This window comes from Procambarus clarkii, unplaced genomic scaffold (genome assembly GCF_040958095.1).
Source record: "Procambarus clarkii isolate CNS0578487 unplaced genomic scaffold, FALCON_Pclarkii_2.0 HiC_scaffold_109, whole genome shotgun sequence".
Taxonomy (NCBI): Eukaryota; Metazoa; Arthropoda; class Malacostraca; order Decapoda; family Cambaridae; genus Procambarus; species Procambarus clarkii.
In genome coordinates this window covers 225746-247303 of record NW_027189142.1, presented here as the reverse complement: position 1 = coordinate 247303, position 21558 = coordinate 225746, and the positions used below count along the sequence as shown (strand labels likewise).

At 44.7% G+C, this 21558-nt stretch overlaps 2 non-coding genes across 2 annotated transcripts; both read right to left on the bottom strand.

Annotated features, from left to right (window-relative positions):
* Positions 1-4927: 4927 nt before the first annotated feature.
* Positions 4928-5046, bottom strand: LOC138360382 (5S ribosomal RNA). The gene has a single exon (XR_011226330.1). It is a non-coding gene; the product is annotated as a 5S ribosomal RNA (ribosomal RNA).
* Positions 5047-21045: 15999 nt separating this feature from the next.
* Positions 21046-21164, bottom strand: LOC138360381 (5S ribosomal RNA). The gene has a single exon (XR_011226329.1). It is a non-coding gene; the product is annotated as a 5S ribosomal RNA (ribosomal RNA).
* Between the last annotated feature and the right edge of the window lie 394 nt (positions 21165-21558).

The following is a 21558-nucleotide window of genomic DNA, read 5'->3' as shown; positions in this document are numbered from 1 at the left end:
CGAGCAAGCGCCTCGAGACGGCGTATATAAGCAAAAATTTTTCGGCGCCGGCCATCACAAACCACAGTTGTTCACCATGGCTCGCACCAAGCAGACTGCTCGCAAGTCCACGGGAGGCAAGGCTCCTCGTAAGCAGCTGGCCACCAAGGCAGCACGCAAGTCTGCTCCTGCCACAGGGGGTGTGAAGAAGCCTCACCGTTACAGGCCCGGAACGGTCGCCCTGCGTGAGATCCGTCGTTACCAGAAGAGCACCGAGTTGCTCATCAGGAAACTTCCCTTCCAGCGTCTGGTGCGCGAGATTGCCCAGGACTTCAAGACCGATCTTCGCTTCCAGTCGTCTGCCGTCATGGCTTTACAGGAGGCATCCGAGGCTTACCTGGTCGGTCTCTTCGAGGACACTAACCTCTGCTGTGCCATCCACGCCAAGCGTGTCACCATCATGCCAAAGGACATTCAGCTTGCTCGCCGTATCCGTGGAGAGCGTGCATAAGCTAAATCGACCACCCTAGTATACACCAAACTCGGCCCTTCTCAGGGCCAAAATATCCTTCTAAGGAGATTTCAGACATTCCTAGCATAATTTAGGTGTCATACATACATGTGATATCAATAAATCAAGTCATTTGTAGTAGTACAACCTGTTCTCTTACAAACAAAACGCCGTCGCTTTTCACTCTTATGCACTGTCAAGGATCACCCCCCCCCCCCCCCAAAATAAAAATTGTCATACTGTACTAGAAATAAAAGCAGCTTGTATAAGTGACATATACTGTCCAGTCCTGTTTTATTCTGTTTTCGGTCCTCTGGCTTAATCTGTTAAGTTAGGAGATGACATTTTAAATTAACCGTTTTCTTGACATTTTCAAACCTAAGAGGGTGGCCTGCATAGTAATCCTAATGTGGAACATAACAATGAATCTCTAATCTCTAGAAAAAAGATACCGAGTGCTTATATGTGTTGAGAGAGAGAGAGAGAGAGAGAGAGAGAGAGAGAGAGAGAGAGAGAGAGAGAGAGAGAGACACACAGACAAGATAGACAAGACAGACAGACAAACAGACAGACAGACAGACAGACAGACAGACAGACAGACAGACAGACAGACAGACAGACAGACAGACAGGACAGGCAGGCAGGCAGGCAGACAGACAGACAGACAGACAGACAGACAGACAGACAGACACTGAGAGAGAGAAACACACACAGACAGTTTCATAAATATTCTCATTTTATAGCTATTTGCTTTCAGTGACAGAGGTTTTTGTTATAATAGTATTGGTGTCTAACACTCACAATCTCTTTAGAAATTAAAGTGTGGCTCCAATGGAGCCGAGTTTGTTGGTTTGAGGCCAAGCCACCACCACAGGGCAGTAAGTAAGCCGTTTACTTGGAGGAGGTGTACTTGGTGACGGCCTTAGTGCCCTCAGAGACGGCGTGCTTGGCCAGTTCTCCGGGCAACAGGAGCCTTACAGCCGTCTGGATCTCCCGACTGGTAATGGTGGAACGCTTGTTGTAGTGGGCCAGGCGAGAAGCCTCGGCGGCGATGCGCTCGAAGATGTCGTTCACGAACGAGTTCATGATCGACATGGCTTTGGAAGAGATACCAGTGTCGGGGTGGACCTGCTTCAGCACTTTGTAGATGTAGATGCTGTAGCTCTCCTTCCTCCTGCGCTTCTTTTTCTTATCGCCCTTGGCAATGGCCTTCTGGGCCTTTCCGGCCTTCTTGGCAGCCTTTCCAGATGCCTTGGGTGGCATGATGATGCTCGTGCTGGCTGGCGTTGCGATACAATAATGAACTTTTGCGCGAGGCGAGCTTTCCTTTTATATCCCGCTCGCGACTCAGCTCAGAGCGGGTCGCGTGGCGGAGCGCGCTGATTGGTCAGTGGCGGGCTCCCTTGATCCTGAGCGGGGTATATAACACGAAGCTCGATCTGCGGGGCGGCATAAAACACCACAAACCCACAACAGCAGCAGCAATGTCAGGACGCGGCAAGGGAGGCAAAGTGAAGGGCAAGTCAAAGTCTCGCTCCAGCAGGGCCGGACTTCAGTTCCCCGTGGGCAGAATTCACCGTCTGCTGCGTAAGGGCAACTACGCCGAACGCGTCGGTGCTGGCGCTCCTGTCTACCTGGCAGCCGTCATGGAATACCTCGCTGCCGAAGTTCTGGAGCTCGCCGGTAACGCCGCACGTGACAACAAGAAGACCCGTATCATCCCACGTCACTTGCAGTTGGCCATCCGCAACGACGAAGAACTCAACAAACTTCTGTCTGGCGTAACCATTGCACAGGGAGGTGTTCTTCCAAACATTCAGGCAGTTCTTTTGCCAAAGAAGACAGAGAAGAAGTAAGCACTTCTGCCACCCACCACGACAAATACCATAACCAGGCTCCATCCGGAGCCACACACACTTTAATAGAGAGATTCAAGTAGACAATCAACTTTCAAACATTAATAATAACATTTATATTGATTTCATTTGGAATGTGTACATAACAAACAAACAAACAAAACAAAATTATAGGGGATATTCAGCATCACTTGGAATATTAACCAATCATATAAATCCAATATATATTTTATATTTTACTTTAAGCGAGGAATTCATATTCTATTAATTTTTAATCATACAAATGAACAAAAGCAATTCTTCACTAGACGTAATGAATGAATAAATGATCAAGGTTTTAATGTGTTTCATGAATATATATATATATATATATATATATATATATATATATATATATATATATATATATATATATATATATATATATATATATATATATATTAATACTTGTGAACCAGAATATGTTTGAGCAGCAGCGATCGTGCCTGCCATTGGCCGAAGTGCAACAATTCAAATAATTTAAAGGGCCTGCTCGGGTATATAAGAGAGGCTGGGAGACTGGGGCCGGTGGTGGGTGATGGGTGATGAGTGATGGTGTGGTGTGGTATGGTGTTGTTAAGAGTTGATTTACGGCCAGCCAGCCAGCTGCAGCCAAGGCAGGGCAGGGCAGGGCAAGGCAAGGCAAGGCAAGGCAAGGCAAGGCAAGGCAATAACAGAACAGGACAGGACAGGACAGGCAAGGCAAGGCAAGGCAAGGCAAGCAGGCGGGCGGGCAGGCGGGCGGGCGGGCGGGCGGGCGGGCGGGCGGGCGGGCGGGCGGCGGCCGGCCAGCCAGCCAGCAGGCAGGCAGGCAGGCAGGCAGGCAGGCAGGCAGGCAGGCAGGCAGGCAGGCAGCAGGCAGGCAGCAGGCAGGCAGGCAGGCAGGCAGCCAGCCAGCCAGCCAGCCAGCCAGCCAGCCAGCCAGCCAGCCACTCCCACTTTGTATTTATATGCATTCAATTTATATTCAAACATTATATATGTTAAGGGCCTAGTTTTAGTGTTTATTTTAAAAATGACAAACATCGAGTCGTTTTACCAGTCCTTTAGCGTTAACAGTGATGCATTTTAAAACTGAACAGAAATCACCTTTTCTGGATATATCAAATATCGAATCCGCTTAATGTGCCTACAATTCAATCATTCAAAAAATACATAATTTACATCATGCCTTTTCATAGAACAGACAATAAGATTTGAGACAATAAGAACTTTACTTTTATAACTAAAGTTGCACAATTATACCAACTCTATGGTGGCTGGGTGGTAAGGTGTGTGGCTGGTGTTTTGGAAGTCGCGAGTTCAAACGACCCAATGGGAGTACTTTTTTTTTTTGCCATACAATCTTCCTAATACTATTATGTAGGTGTGTGTGTGTGTGTGTTTTTATTCATTCTTTGGTTTTATAGATGACATACATATTGACTCCTTTTACCGGTCCTTAATTAGGCTCTGGGGAAGCAATGGTGGTGGTGCATTTAAAACTAAACCAAAAATCACCAGTTCTGGACGCGTCAAATATCATATCCGCTTAATGTGTCTACAACCTAATTACTTAAAACTACACTATTTAATTCATTCATATCATGTGCATATTGGTCATTATGCTCATACAACCGACATCAAAATTTATTTTCATTATTAGAATCATACATTTCATCAAGTAATACAGATACAAAGAGATTTTCTTTCTGAGAAGACCGTTAGTATTGGCTGGCTGGCAGGCAGGCAGGCATTTGAGGGTTATTATTTCGCCTGTTGATTGGGGGGAGGGTTGATGTGTTAGGGGGTTTTCGGTTAGGTGTGGTGGTGGTGATTGGTGGTGATTGGTGGTGATTGGTGGTGGTGGTGATTGGTGGTGAGTAGTGGTGGTGGTGGTGAGTAGTGGTGGTGGTGGTGGTGGTGGTGGTAGTAGGTGGGAGGGGGGGGGGGGGGAAGGGGACTGATGGTCTGTGGATTCCTTCTCCGTACCCCTTACATATAAGCAAAAACATGCCTTCCTGTGGGTATAGAAACATTAACACAAATTATATATGTAACTGATATTGTAGCCTTTTAAACAGAAAAGATTTGTACATACAAATACTTTTAAATTATCATTTATTTGTGGAAATGGCATTTACGTCATTAAATTGATACCTCAGCATCAAGCTTGTGTCCTGCAGCTGTGGTCCAGTGGTAAAGTGTATATAAGTGATGCGTATTCTTGGAGTTGCGAGTTCAAACCCGGATTAAGCTATATATATATATATATATATATATATATATATATATATATATATATATATATATATATATATATATATATATATATATATATATATATATATATATATATATATAAAAACAACATGTTTTGTTTTGGTTGTTTGTTTTTGTATAAAGCCTCACACACTATATTAAGCGAGTTTGTTTTAAACATGACATACATATTAATTCATTTTACCAGGCCTTATTCCACACAACTCCGTGAATTTCCCGTGGAGCCAGCCATTCAAACAAAAACAAACGAAACAAAACAAAACAAAACAAAAAACATTATTGCCAACAGCATTTGGTGTTCCCAGGCGGTCACCCATCCAAGTACTAACCAAACCCAACGTTGCTTAACTTCGCTGATCGGACGAGAAGCGGTGTTCTCAACGTGGTATGGCCGTTGGCATGAGACTGCCTACACATTGTGGCTAATAACCAACTCTTTTTAGTCATCACGGCAGGATACGGACCTTCTTGTGGTGTCTTAATGGTAATTGTATCCTAACATATTTTTGTCTCCTTGGCATGGATATTTAACATCGTTTATTCAGTCTTGGGTTTATGTTCTTTCGCCATTTACAGACATTTTACATCTACCTACTTCCTCAGCCTGCCCTGCCAATTTCTAATGAATTTGTGGATTTTCTTTTGTAATACATACATGTGTGTGCTCATCTGCTCTTCAGTTTTTATGATATTTGTCTCATCTGTCCTGCTTTATGATACTTTTACAAAGAACATGAACAAATGCTTCTATTTTAGAGAAGATATGGGATCCAGGTTTCGGAGCCGTAAAACCAACCGTTGTGATTGGTGGACGAGTTGCCAGGTTGCAGCTTCTGTACCGTGCCGGCACATAAATAGGTTCGGCTCAAGCGGCGGCAGCATCATTCCCCCGTGACTGTCTGAGCGTCTCTCATCACCTTGGTTATCTCATCATCATCATGGTAGAAGCAAAGCCTACCAAGAAGGCTGCGGCTGCTGCTGTGGTGGCCACCACCAGGAAACCTCGCGTCCAGGTTGCTCACCCGAAAACTAGTCAAATGGTTCTAGCCGCGGTCGCAGCACTCAAAGACCGTAAGGGCTCGTCTCTACAAGCAATCAAGAAGTACGTTGTTGCCAACAACAAAGTCGAGGCTGCCAAGATCGCCATTTACATCCGAAGATTTCTCAAGAAAGCAGTGGCTGACGGCATTCTTGTTCAGACCAAGGGAAGTGGAGCTAGTGGATCATTCAAGCTGGCCGTAGCAGAGAAGAGGGCCGTTCTAACTCCCAAGAAAGCCACCACAACCAAGAAACCATCTACAGCAGCAAAGAAGGCCGTGGTAACTCCCAAGAAAGCCGCCACAAGCAACAAACCACCTACAGCCTTGAAAAAGAAGCAGCAGCAGCAGCTTGTTGTTGGGAACAAAAAGCCCAAAATAAAGAGAGCTTCAAAATCTCCCAAACCACCCAAGGCAAAGAAAGCTGTCAAGAAAACAACAAAGGCAAAATAAACGATGACATGCAAGCAGCATGAATACACATGACAATAAACATCCAGGCCTCCCCCCTCAGTGGAGGGGCCTCATATGATTCCAAAAAGAGTTTAGTTTTGTAGACAAATAAATCATTACTTTTGGGGTAGATTTACTCTGTATATTATATATATATAATATATATATATATATAATATATATATATATATATATATTATATATACACATGGGTGAGGTGATATGGTACCAAAGTTTTGGGTAAGGTGATTGACATTTACACAAGATAAAACACGAACCAATGGGAATAAAAACATAAGAATGGAAGTAACTGCAGAAGGCCTATTGGCCCATAACACAAGCACTTCCTCTTGATGCTTCTATATTGGTTCGGAGTCTTGAAGCTATAATATATATATATATATATATATATATATATATATATATATATATATATATATATATAATATATATATATATAATATATATATATATATAATATATATATATAATATATATATATATATATATATATATATATAATATATATATATATATGCACACAAAACTAAATAGTCTTGTTAGACAAATTGCCCCTATTAGAGGCAAGTTGACTAACAAGCCGAATGACTGCAATTGTTTTGAATTTGAGTTAAATCTAACATAGAAATGTAATCAAACCTAACCTAACCTATGCTAACCCAAGCTAAGCTAACCTAACCTAACCTAAGCTAACCCAAGCTAAGCTAAGCTAAGCTAACCTAACCTAACCTAACCTAAGCTAACCTAACCTAACCTAACCTAACCTAACCTAACCCAGCAATTCATGATCTTAATATAATACTGTTAATTGGATAAACCAATTTGGAAAGAAATGTTCGAAAATAACAAAATTAACTGTGCTTGTTAGGAAAATTGGGCCTTGCATACTTGTCCCAATAGTGTGGTTCTCGCTTTTAGGTACGACATAAACGTATACCTAAGTTGAGAGAGAAAAAGATTCGCACTCAAACATGCATATCGATTGCCAGTCCTGAATTCTGGGTAGATATTCGTGTCCTCCCTTTTCATTTACCATCATTTGGATACTATCAAAACAGCTCTGAGAAGGATAAAATGAATAAAACGGGTAGCTCACTCATGTAAAAAGGAAGAGTTGGGAAAGATCTCTCTCTCTCTCTCTCTCTCTCTCCCCCTCACCCCCCACCAATGATCCTGCTCTGCTAGTATATAACGTAACAAACCTTCCCCCCCCCCCCTCCCTCCCCAATCAGAGTCCCTTTAAGCATGCGAGGATAAAAAATAGATTTCATAAGACCCAATGTGCTAGCTGATATCAAAACAATTTATGTTATCGTCTATTAAGCCCTTCAGTAAAAAGTATAGGGGACCTAATTAGGTCCCGTTTTGAGGTGGTGGTGGGTGGAATCGATGGATTAGCCCAGCTCTTATCCGCCGAATCCGTAGAGGTACGACCCTGGCGCTTCAGAGCGTACACCACGTCCATAGCAGTGACGGTCTTCCTCTTGGCGTGTTCCGTGTAGGTTACAGCATCACGGATGACGTTCTCGAGGAACACCTTCAGGACGCCACGGGTCTCTTCGTAGATGAGACCCGAAATACGCTTCACGCCGCCACGACGAGCTAAGCGACGAATAGCGGGCTTGGTGATTGCCCTGGATGTTGTCACGTAGCACCTTACGATGACGCTTGGCGCCACCCTTTCCGAGTCCCTTGCCTCCCTTGCCGCGTCCAGTCATGGTGTTGAAGTTGTGTGAATCGAATTGACGAATGCCAGAATCAGAATCAGAATAATACAGGAGAAGATGCCCATAGGGGCGAGTTTGGAAGTGGGGACAGAAGAAGATAAGGGGGGGTGAGAGGAAAAAGATTTGTAAGAGAAAAAGTGCCAGGGCTAAAACCCAGCTGCGTGTCGTTAGGTTGCGGCTTTCGAGGCAGGGACTCAGTCGGGTGTTTTCAGTGACAACATCGGGACATCACAAACTCACAACATCACAGTGATTGGCTCAAGAGCGTCAGGGCTGAACTTTTTTACGGATTGTTTGTGCTGGTTGTTGAGAGCTGAATATGTAATGATAGTGGATGCTGGGTGTTGAGAGCTAAAGTTTAACGAAATACAGAGTTAGGAAGAGGATCATGGATGGTAGAGAAGAGGTCATGATTGTTTCGTGGTAGTCTGAGAGTGTGTAGGAGAAAATCAATGTGTTGTTCATGATGAGTGAGTAGTCTATCGATTTGTTTGTCTGATAGAGTTTTCCAGTAGGTATTAGGGCAGGAATGTTAGTACTTTCATGGAGACTTTGACTGGTATTTAACTCTTGCCATCGGGTGTTGAGTACCCATCTTAGTGCTCTATTCTGTATTCTTTGAAGTTTTATTTTGTTAGTGCGTGCAGATAGAGAAAGAGCTAGTGGAGCGTATGTTAGGAGAGGTCTAATAAGTGCTTTGTAAAGGTGCATTTTTGTGTCAGGTTTTGCAAATCTAAGTCTGTATAGTTTCTTCATGGCTTGAAGAGCTATTGCATGTTTCTGTGTTATGTGTGTGTGAAAGAGTAGTTGTCGATCAAATGTGAGTCCCAGGACTGTGGAGGAGGGAGATACAGAGATATAAGTAGGATTTTGAGTGTATGAATAGAGTTTGAGAGGAATTGGGCGAATAGTTCTTTTACAGAAAAAGTAGGTGATTTTAGATTTGCTGGAGTTGGCTTTTATACGCCATTTGTACTCCCACTCAGTGACAACATCAAGTTCTGTTTGTGCTCTGTTTGTTAGTGTATCAATGGTGTTGCTGGTGACAAGGTGAGAGACATCATCAGCATAACATATGGTTAATGAAGTGTGATGAACAGGGTCAGGAATGTCGTTTATGTATAGGATGTAGAGTGTTGGGGCAAGAACAGAACCTTGGGGAACACCGGCGTTTAAGTTGAAGTAGTCAGAGTGTTGTTGGAGGAACTTAATTCTCATTGTCCTATTGTCTAAGTAGTTCGAAAGAAGTTTGGTGGTGATGAGAGGAAGATTAAAGTTGTTGCATAGTTTGAATTTTAAGCCGTCATGCCAAACAGTGTCAAAGGCCTTCTCAACGTCCTTAGTGATGAGTGCAGTCTTAAGTCTTTGGTGCTGATTGATACTGAGGTAGTTAGTCATGATGTTTAAGGCGTCGTGAGTGGACCGGTGAGGCCGAAATCCAAACTGTTTGTTAGTGAGTAAGTCCATTGTGTTCAAGGTGCGTTCTAAGTCTCTGGTTGATCAGCCTTTCAAAGACTTTGCCAAGTGTCTCTAGAAGGCTGATGGGTCTATAATTCTTTGGGTCAGTGTGGGGTTTCCCAGGTTTTGGAATAAGAACGGCTGTGGCAGACTTAAAGTTGAGTGGAAAGTACCCAGAGGCAAGGGAGGCGTTGAATAGGTTAGTGATAGCAGTAATGATAGAAGCAGGGAGTTGTCTAAGAAGGATATGTCCAATGCCAGACGCACCAGGGGCTCTACGACGAGTGCCCATGAGAGCTGTCTTGACATCAGCTAGAGTTAGGGGAGTCTGTAGTTCAGTGTTTGAATTGAGATTTTCAAGGTGAATGAGGTCGTCTGGTGTAGTTGCTTGTCTATTTTGGTGTATCCAGTCTTCGACTATTTCAATGTTGGGGCGTGCAAATGGTTCAGGAGGATGTGGGTGAAAGATTTGTTCCCAGTGGTGTTTAAAAATGTTGAGAACTGCTTCAGGATCAGTGATTTTGTTGTTATTATTTAGAAGGTATTTAAACGGTGTGTGAGTTGATCCTTGTAATCGTTTGATTCGTTTCCAGAATTCTTGAGGTGTCAGTTTTCTGTATTGTTCTGCTTGTTCTATAAGGTGTTTCCAATGTTTTGTGTGGTCTTCATCTAGGCTGTTAAGGATATGGTTTTTTAATGCTGTTAGGTCCCATAGTATTTGTCCATGACGATGTATGTTTTGTAAGAATCTAGTGTGATAGCAAGCTAAGAGGCGTTTGGAGCGAATGGAGGGGGTGAAAGTAAAATGTGGTTTGTGTGCTGTTTTAGGGATGGAGATGTTTGCTGCATGAATGATGGTGTCTTGTATGTTGCGTGCTTGTGTGTCGATGTCAGTGTGATGTTTGTCATTGTATTCATAAGTGAGATCAGTGTCATCAATGTGTTGTTTGAACATGTCCCAGTTTGCCCTATGGTATGAGAATTGAGGAGTGCTGGGATGAGAATAGGATTTGTGGAGACTGTGAGAATTAAGGGAATATGATCAGAGCCCGTAATGGGCCCTGGTGAAATGAAGTGTTGCAAGTTGCTGCCGTGTCTGTTGGTGAATATGAGATCAGGCCGGCCAGAACCTGTATGTGTGAAACAAGTGGGGAAATCAGGGCCAAGAAAAGAATAGATGTTTTTGGGTGTATATTTGGTGAAGCTGTCTGCCATGCTGATTTGTGGTATTGTGGTGGAATGTAGGGTGTTGTGCATTGAGGTCTGCAAGCAGAAAAACAGGCAAGTGAGAGTTGTTGAAGAGAGTTATGAAATCTTGCATGGGAATGTCGGTGTTAGGACGGGTGTAGGTTGTGCAGATGATGAGAGACCCCATTTGTGTATGAACTTTAATGGCTAGGAAATGTTTGTGAAGCCAATGAGTGTGTAAGAGTTCGTGTTTGTATGAAGAACGGATGAGTATTGCAACTCCTTCATGTGCTTCATCTGGTGACTGGTAAGAGGTGTAGCCATAATGTTTGATTTTATATGAGTTCGTGATGTATGTGCTATTTAATAATAGCACATCAGGTCTCTCGATCTCAATAAAATCTGACACCATGTGTCTAATGTTGAAATATGCCCGCACATTAAACTGTATGATCTTTATGAATTTTTAGGTTTTGATGGGGTGCTGGTGGGGTTTTGTGCATGTACAAGAGCATGCGAATGCCATTCATTCATTCATTTAAATATAGGTCAAGATACCCTAATGGGTGAGCGTGGAAGTGGGGATAGGGGAAGAATTAGTGGGGGTGAGAGGAAGGGTTTTCAGTATGAGGTAAAGTGCCAGGGCTAGACCCAGCTGCATGGCATTGAAATCGTTATGACCAGACTAGGCAGTGAAGGCAAGGAATCGGATCTGTGACAACATTTCGTCTTTTCTGAGCACCCACGGAGACAGCAGTCCTCAGCTGGGTGTGCCCTGGAGGCTCACACCAGATGTGGTCTTTGATCTGTTAATCAGCATCGCGGCCCACCCAAGGCACCAGAAAACGGGAGCTAGTTGGTCCCCCCCTAAAGAGGGGGGAGAAGAGTTAGGAGGTTATAGTTGGAAGTTTGGTGATTTGAGTAGTGATATTATAGGAGAGGGGTTATGTAAAGGACGGAGCAGGAGGTGGATCGTCGATCAGGTTAAAGAGGTTGTGCGTATGTCTGGGTCTGCTTAGGACGTTTCTGAGGAACGTGTCGTAGTTGTCATGATAGGTGAGAATTCTGTCAATCTGTTTCTTCCCCATAGTATCCCAGGTTATGTTCAGAGGTGGGATGTTCGCCCCTCTCATGCAGGGCCTCACTGGTGGTGAAGTCCTGCCAATGGGTATCGAACACCCATCTCAGAGCCCTGTTCTGGGTACGCTGGAGTTTCTTCCTATTTGTTGGTGCTGCAAGTGTGAGTGGGATCGGTGCATATGTTAGGAGTGGGAGAATAAGTGTTTTGTATAAGTAGAGCTTGGTGGCTTGGGAGGCATGTTTAAGTGGGTAGAGTTTTGATAGGGCGTTTGAGGCTATAGCTTTCTTGGGTGTTATGTGTGTGTGAAAGCGAAGGTTAAAGTCTAGTGTGAGTCCAAGTACTGTGGTTTTGTTGACTCTTGGGATCTGTGTTGCATCTGGTGATTGAGAGTAGAGTTTTACTGGGTCAGGGTTACGTCGTTTTGTTGTAGAAAAAGTATGTTATTTTTGACTTGTTGGGGTTTGTTTTAATTCGCCAGTCGTGTTCCCAGAGGGTGACTTTGTCTATTTCTTGTTGTGCTTTCCGTGTGAGGGCGTTAATCGTATAGTCTGTGATCAGTTGGGTTACGTCGTCAGCGTAGCAAAGGGTCATTGATGTCCAGTATACTGGGTCAGGGATGTCGTTTATATAGAGTATGTATAAGGTTGGTTGAAAGAACTGAGCCCTGAGGGACACCTGCATTTAGGTTGAAATAACCCGACAGCTTGCTGAGGAACTTGATCTGCATCTTTCTATTTGTTAGAAAGCTGCAAAGTAGCCTCTGCATGTTATCAGATAGTTGAAACAGAGTGCAGAGTTTGTAACGCAGGCCGTCGTGCCATACGGTGTCAAAAGCTTTTCGACGTCCTTTGCAATGAGGGCCGTCTTGGCCCTTTGGGTGTTTATTTATGGAGAGGTAGTTTGTTATTATGTTCAGTGCGTCTTGTGTTGAGCGGTGTTGTCTGAAGCCAAATTGTTTGTCTGTCAATATGTTTTTGTGTTCTAGGTGATTCCTGAGTTTATGATTAATGAGTTTTTCGTATACTTTTCCTAATGTCTCTAGTAAGCTGATCGGTCTGTAGTTCTTAGGGTCTGTCGGGGATTTTTGGGGTTTTGGAATGAGGATTGCTGTGGCTTCTTTGAATGGGCTTGGGAAATATCCTGATGCTAGTGAGGCGTTGTAGACGTCTGTGAGTGCAAAGATTAGGGGGTCTGGAAGTTGCTTGAGGAGAGCTTGGCCAATGCCAGAGGCTCCTGGGGCTTTACGTCTGGTGTTCTTGAGCATGAGTTTAACTTCTTCAGGTAGTATTGATTCTGTGAGGTCACTTTCTAAGTCGTCTAGTGTCGTGAGGTCAATGGTAGGGTAGTGTGTGATGGCATGAGGGTTGTGTCGTATCCATGTTTCTACTCTGTTTATGTTTTGTATTGCTGTTGGTTGTGGGGGGTGGGGATTGAAGATGTCCTGCCAGTGTTGTTTAAATATGCCTATTACTTCTGAGGGATCGGTGTAGTTTTGATTGTTGTGAGTGATGTATGTAAAGGCAGAAGAGGAGGAGTTTCCTCTGATCCTCTTTATGAAGTTCCAGAATTGTTGTGGAGTTGTTTTTCTTTGTATTTCAGCTTTATGTATGAGTTTCTCCCAGTTGTTAGCATGGTCTTGGTCAAGGCTGTTGAGTATGTGGTTTTTGAGTATAGTGAGGTCTGTGTTTACTTGATTGTATCTGTGAAGGTTGTGGGTGAATCTGTTGTGATAGCAGGAGAGTAGCCTTTTTGTTCTGATCGAAGGAAAAAAGGAGTATCTAGTTTTGTGGGTTGTTTTTGGAATGGTAGCATCAGCTGCTTGTATGATGTTATTCTGGATGGTGAGGACTTGGGAATCTATGTCTGTGTGTGGTTTGTCTTGGAAGTTGTAGGGCTGTGTGCTGGCAGTTAGGTGTTGTTTGAAGGCTTCCCAGTCTGCATTTTGATAGTCATATTGTGGGGTGGCTGGGATGAGTATGGGGTTGCTGGAGAGTGTGAGTGATATGGGTATGTGATCTGAGCCAGTGAGGGGTCCGAATGCCCGCACGATTTCCCGACTATATCCCATCAAGCGGACGTACTAGTAGCATTGCAACTCCTGCCTGCCCTTACTTTACGCTTGTGGTCGAGTAGACACGGCTTTCTCACAACGCTTTCAAAACTGCAGTTGCCTACTCGTCTGTTTCACGTCCCTGTGAAATGACTTTTGCACAAATCCAAAAAATAGAGCAAAATCAGCGATAATAGTGATTGAGGTGAGCCGCCTGTTGGCTGCAGCCAGAGGAAGGAGGGGAGGGGCAACGGGGTGACGTAGGCGAGTCGGAGCAGCCAATGGCGCTCGAGCAAGCGCCTCGAGACGGCGTATATAAGCAAAATTTTTTCGGCGCCGGCCATCACAAACCACAGTTGTTCACCATGGCTCGCACCAAGCAGACTGCTCGCAAGTCCACGGGAGGCAAGGCTCCTCGTAAGCAGCTGGCCACCAAGGCAGCACGCAAGTCTGCTCCTGCCACAGGGGGTGTGAAGAAGCCTCACCGTTACAGGCCCGGAACGGTCGCCCTGCGTGAGATCCGTCGTTACCAGAAGAGCACCGAGTTGCTCATCAGGAAACTTCCCTTCCAGCGTCTGGTGCGCGAGATTGCCCAGGACTTCAAGACCGATCTTCGCTTCCAGTCGTCTGCCGTCATGGCTTTACAGGAGGCATCCGAGGCTTACCTGGTCGGTCTCTTCGAGGACACTAACCTCTGTGCCATCCACGCCAAGCGTGTCACCATCATGCCAAAGGACATTCAGCTTGCTCGCCGTATCCGTGGAGAGCGTGCATAAGCTAAATCGACCACCCTAGTATACACCAAACTCGGCCCTTCTCAGGGCCAAAATATCCTTCTAAGGAGATTTCAGACATTCCTAGCATAATTTAAGGTGTCATTACATACATGTGATATCAATAAATCAAGTCATTTGTAGTACAACCTGTTCTCTTACAAACAAAACGCCGTCGCTTTTCACTCTTATGCACTGTCAAGGATCACCCCCCCCCCCCCCCCCCCCCCCCTCCCCCCCCCCAAAATAAAAATTGTCATACTGTACTAGAAATAAAAGCAGCTTGTATAAGTGACATATACTGTCCAGGTCCTGTTTTTATTCTGTTTTCGGTCCTCTGGCTTAATCTGTTAAGTTAGGAGATGACATTTTAAATTAACCGTTTTTCTTGACATTTTCAAACCTAAGAGGGTGGCCTGCATAGTAATCCTAATGTGGAACATAACAATGAATCTCTAATCTCTAGAAAAAAAGATACCGAGTGCTATATGTGTTGAGAGAGAGAGAGAGAGGAGAGAGGAGAGAGAGAGAGAGAGGAGAGAGAGGGAGAGAGAGACGAGAGAGACACACAGACAAGATAGGACAAGACAGACAGACAAACAGACAGGACAGACAGACAGACAGGACAGACAGACAGACAGACAGGACAGACAGACAGACAGACAGACAGACAGGCAGGCAGGCAGGCAGGACAAGACAGACAGACAGACAGACAGACAGACAGGACACTGAGAGAGAGAAACACACACAGACAGTTTCATAAATATTCTCATTTATAGCTATTTGCTTTCAGTGACAGAGGTTTTTGTTATAATAGTATTGGTTGTCTAACACTCACAATCTCTTTAGAAATTAAAGTGTGGCTCCAATGGAGCCGAGTTTGTTTGGTTTGAGGCCAAGCCACCACCACAGGGCAGTAAGTAAGCCTGTTTACTTGGAGGAGGTGTACTTGGTGACGGCCTTAGTGCCCTCAGAGACGGCGTGCTTGGCCAGTTCTCCGGGCAACAGGAGCCTTACAGCCGTCTGGATCTCCCGACTGGTAATGGTGGAACGCTTGTTGTAGTGGCCAGGCGAGAAGCCTCGGCGGCGATGCGCTCGAAGATGTCGTTCACGAACGAGTTCATGATCGACATGGCTTTGGAAGAGATACCAGTGTCGGGGTGGACCTGCTTCAGCACTTTGTAGATGTAGATGCTGTAGCTCTCCTTCCTCCTGCGCTTCTTTTTCTTATCGCCCTTTGGCAATGGCCTTCTGGGCCTTTCCGGCCTTCTTGGCAGCCTTTCCAGATGCCTTGGGTGGCATGATGATGCTCGTGCTGGCTGGCGTTGCGATACAATAATGAACTTTTGCGCGAGGCGAGCTTTCCTTTTATATCCCGCTCGCGACTCAGCTCAGAGCGGGTCGCGTGGCGGAGCGCGCTGATTGGTCAGTGGCGGGCTCCCTTGATCCTGAGCGGGGTATATAACACGAAGCTCGATCTGCGGGGGCGGCATAAAAAAAAAGGGGCGACCCCGATAAGATTAAGACACAAACTTTCGACCGAAAACCTAGATCAGGCTCTCTGCACCCAGCACTGCCGGGTGGGTAAATATTAGGCAGCAACGTAGAGCCATGATTTACCGCATAAAGGTCCGGTTTCGTGACGAAACCACTTACACCGGACCCCAATTACTAAGGAAAATCGTTGACATCACGAATGCAGCCCCGTTGGACATCCGTGACGATGCTGACGGCGCTGTACTTCTTTATTCAAGCGAGCAAGCTCTGGAGCAACTGTTTGCACCAGAAACACCAGGACGCCCTACGAAACGCCAACCTGATCATCACTCCTAACCGTCGCTACTTGGCTGAACGAACCATCTTCGTCAGCCACACAAGTGTCTACATCGCCACCCAAGACCCTGGTACCATACTTGATAGTATCAACACCAGAAACCCGGCTCTGACTGCTGCTACAGTCAAGGTCATCAAGAACAACGACAACCCTAGGCCTACTCTCAAGGTCACCTTCACAACAGCTGCTGCAGCGACCCAAGCTGTGGAAAATGGATTTAGATGTCTGGATATTTCCATCACACCTGACACTGTAAAGAAGGAACGGTACTACAACATTCGCCAGTGCTTTAAGTGCTACAAGTACGATCATGATACCAAGAACTGCCAACAAGCAGAGGTTAAATGCAGCATTTGTACCCAGGATCATCACTTCAAAACCTGCCCGGTCAACCACCAAACTGTGCCTCAATTGTGGAGGAGCTCACATCGCCGTCTCCATGGACTGCCAAGTACGACTAGACGAAATAAATAAAACAGCAACTGCCAACCCAACAACCAATCAGCCGGCGAGCTTCAATATCCAAGCTACATCGTTTCCAGTGCTTCCAACGCTTCTGCTCCTGCTACACAGACGTCCACACCAGGCCAGACCACCCCCCAATGGGGACCCAGGGACACAGGCGACTGCAGCTCAGCCAACCAACTTGACTGTCAACCAATCAGCGGCCTCGACCAACACCACTCTCATCCCCATGCCTGATCAGTGTAGCTGAGAGAGAGGGCCGGGAACAGACAACGCAAAATACGTGAGAGTACTGAACATGCTGCTCGCCAGAACAACCTGCCTACAATGTTGATACCAGCAGACCTATTTCAACATCACAACGCTGCTTCAACCCAAACAGACGAAATTCCAACACCAACAGTAACCGCAGTCATACCGCAACCACCACCACCGGGAGTCGAACCCAGCACAAGTCACCCAGGCAACAGCATCCACCCAGACTACCACCACAGCAGACAAGTCAACCTCATCACCTGCCCCCACCAGCCCGAGACGGAAGAAAATGAGAGCAAAAAGGAGACCAAGAAGTCAGCAAGTGGAATCAGAATCAGATTCAGAACCAGAGTCCCTAGAAGCCTTGGCTGAGACCCTTCACATATGAGGCCCCAGACTTCGACCTAAACCCAAGCAAATCAAGCAAGAAAGTGCCCTGCTTTGGACTTTACCTCAATCACGGTGGCAATTTCAACGGCAATCGAAGCACAAGAATGGTCATTGCCTTAGAATGCAACAGGATCATGAACCAGCTCACGGAAAACCATTCCTTACCCTGTGTTTGTCCACCACGAGACCGTGGAACGCTATGTAGACCTCTGCGCTCTGGAGAGTGCATACATCGACCCTAAATTCGACGTCAAGAGGGGACAAGTGACCTTCCTGGAAGAAGATGAAGACCCGACAGGAATACCAATACCACCGCTAACATTCGGGAAGTACATGCGAATACCTCCTGGCCAAGACACCACCAAGCAACAGTGAACTTACCTCTCACCATCTCAATAAGGAAGACGCCTCCTCCAAGCCAGACAGACCACCTCAAGTGAACCAGGACGACATCACCCTGCCCCACCACTAGCCTCCTGCCGCCCAAGAAGAACTTAAGCTACAGGCTTTGACTGAAAAAACATCTCCAATCCAAAGGTGGACGGGCCACCGAACTTTTCAAGCCTCCTCTTCTCCACATCCAAATCCTCTTCCAAGAATTTCATCGCCCCATCCTTCTTCCTCCCACATCCTTTCCAAGCTCTTTGGACATCAAAGCGAAAGCGAAGCGGCATAAAACACCACAAACCCACAACAGCAGCAGCAATGTCAGGACGCGGCAAGGGAGGCAAAGTGAAGGGCAAGTCAAAGTCTCGCTCCAGCAGGGCCGGACTTCAGTTCCCCGTGGGCAGAATTCACCGTCTGCTGCGTAAGGGCAACTACGCCGAACGCGTCGGTGCTGGCGCTCCTGTCTACCTGGCAGCCGTCATGGAATACCTCGCTGCCGAAGTTCTGGAGCTCGCCGGTAACGCCGCACGTGACAACAAGAAGACCCGTATCATCCCACGTCACTTGCAGTTGGCCATCCGCAACGACGAAGAACTCAACAAACTTCTGTCTGGCGTAACCATTGCACAGGGAGGTGTTCTTCCAAACATTCAGGCAGTTCTTTTGCCAAAGAAGACAGAGAAGAAGTAAGCACTTCTGCCACCCACCACGACAAATACCATAACCAGGCTCCATCCGGAGCCACACACACTTTAATAGAGAGATTCAAGTAGACAATCAACTTTCAAACATTAATAATAACATTTATATTGATTTCATTTGGAATGTGTACATAACAAACAAACAAACAAAACAAAATTATAGGGGATATTCAGCATCACTTGGAATATTAACCAATCATATAAATCCAATATATATTTTATATTTTACTTTAAGCGAGGAATTCATATTCTATTAATTTTTAATCATACAAATGAACAAAAGCAATTCTTCACTAGACGTAATGAATGAATAAATGATCAAGGTTTTAATGTGTTTCATGAATATATATATATATATATATATATATATATATATATATATATATATATATATATATATATATATATATATATATATATATATATATATTAATACTTGTGAACCAGAATATGTTTGAGCAGCAGCGATCGTGCCTGCCATTGGCCGAAGTGCAACAATTCAAATAATTTAAAGGGCCTGCTCGGGTATATAAGAGAGGCTGGGAGACTGGGGCCGGTGGTGGGTGATGGGTGATGAGTGATGGTGTGGTGTGGTATGGTGTTGTTAAGAGTTGATTTACGGCCAGCCAGCCAGCTGCAGCCAAGGCAGGGCAGGGCAGGGCAAGGCAAGGCAAGGCAAGGCAAGGCAAGGCAAGGCAATAACAGAACAGGACAGGACAGGACAGGCAAGGCAAGGCAAGGCAAGGCAAAGCAGGCGGGCGGGCAGGCGGGCGGGCGGGCGGGCGGGCGGGCGGGCGGGCGGGCGGGCGGGCGGCCGGCCAGCCAGCCAGCCAGGCAGGCAGGCAGGCAGGCAGGCAGGCAGGCAGGCAGGCAGGCAGGCAGGCAGGCAGGCAGGCAGGCAGGCAGGCAGCCAGCCAGCCAGCCAGCCAGCCAGCCAGCCAGCCAGCCAGCCACTCCCACTTTGTATTTATATGCATTCAATTTATATTCAAACATTATATATGTTAAGGGGCCTAGTTTTAGTGTTTATTTTAAAAATGACAAACATCGAGTCGTTTTACCAGTCCTTTAGCGTTAACAGTGATGCATTTTAAAACTGAACAGAAATCACCTTTTCTGGATATATCAAATATCGAATCCGCTTAATGTGCCTACAATTCAATCATTCAAAAAATACATAATTTACATCATGCCTTTTCATAGAACAGACAATAAGATTTGAGACAATAAGAACTTTACTTTTATAACTAAAGTTGCACAATTATACCAACTCTATGGTGGCTGGGTGGTAAGGTGTGTGGCTGGTGTTTTGGAAGTCGCGAGTTCAAACGACCCAATGGGAGTACTTTTTTTTTTTGCCATACAATCTTCCTAATACTATTATGTAGGTGTGTGTGTGTGTGTGTGTTTTTATTCATTCTTTGGTTTTATAGATGACATACATATTGACTCCTTTTACCGGTCCTTAATTAGGCTCTGGGGAAGCAATGGTGGTGGTGCATTTAAAACTAAACCAAAAATCACCAGTTCTGGACGCTTCAAATATCATATCCGCTTAATGTGTCTACAACCTAATTACTTAAAACTACACTATTTAATTCATTCATATCATGTGCATATTGGTCATTATGCTCATACAACCGACATCAAAATTTATTTTCATTATTAGAATCATACATTTCATCAAGTAATACAGATACAAAGAGATTTTCTTTCTGAGAAGACCGTTAGTATTGGCTGGCTGGCAGGCAGGCAGGCATTTGAGGGTTATTATTTCGCCTGTTGATTGGGGGGAGGGTTGATGTGTTAGGGGGTTTTTCGGTTAGGTGTGGTGGTGGTGATTGGTGGTGATTGGTGGTGATTGGTGGTGGTGGTGATTGGTGGTGAGTAGTGGTGGTGGTGGTGAGTAGTGGTGGTGGTGGTGGTGGTGGTGGTAGTAGGTGGGAGGGGGGGGGGGGGGGGAAGGGGACTGATGGTCTGTGGATTCCTTCTCCGTACCCCTTACATATAAGCAAAAACATGCCTTCCTGTGGGTATAGAAACATTAACACAAATTATATATGTAACTGATATTGTAGCCTTTTAAACAGAAAAGATTTGTACATACAAATACTTTTAAATTATCATTTATTTGTGGAAATGGCATTTACGTCATTAAATTGATACCTCAGCATCAAGCTTGTGTCCTGCAGCTGTGGTCCAGTGGTAAAGTGTATATAAGTGATGCGTATTCTTGGAGTTGCGAGTTCAAACCCGGATTAAGCTATATATATATATATATATATATATATATATATATATATAGATATATATATATATATATATATATATATTATATATATATATATATATATATATATATATAATATATATATATATAAAACAACATGTTTTGTTTTGGTTGTTTGTTTTTGTATAAAGCCTCACACACTATATTAAGCGAGTTTGTTTTAAACATGACATACATATTAATTCATTTTACCAGGCCTTATTCCACACAACTCCGTGAATTTCCCGTGGAGCCAGCCATTCAAACAAAAACAAACGAAACAAAACAAAACAAAACAAAAAACATTATTGCCAACAGCATTTGGTGTTCCCAGGCGGTCACCCATCCAAGTACTAACCAAACCCAACGTTGCTTAACTTCGCTGATCGGACGAGAAGCGGTGTTCTCAACGTGGTATGGCCGTTGGCATGAGACTGCCTACACATTGTGGCTAATAACCAACTCTTTTTAGTCATCACGGCAGGATACGGACCTTCTTGTGGTGTCTTAATGGTAATTGTATCCTAACATATTTTTGTCTCCTTGGCATGGATATTTAACATCGTTTATTCAGTCTTGGGTTTATGTTCTTTCGCCATTTACAGACATTTTACATCTACCTACTTCCTCAGCCTGCCCTGCCAATTTCTAATGAATTTGTGGATTTTCTTTTGTAATACATACATGTGTGTGCTCATCTGCTCTTCAGTTTTTATGATATTTGTCTCATCTGTCCTGCTTTATGATACTTTTACAAAGAACATGAACAAATGCTTCTATTTTAGAGAAGATATGGGATCCAGGTTTCGGAGCCGTAAAAAC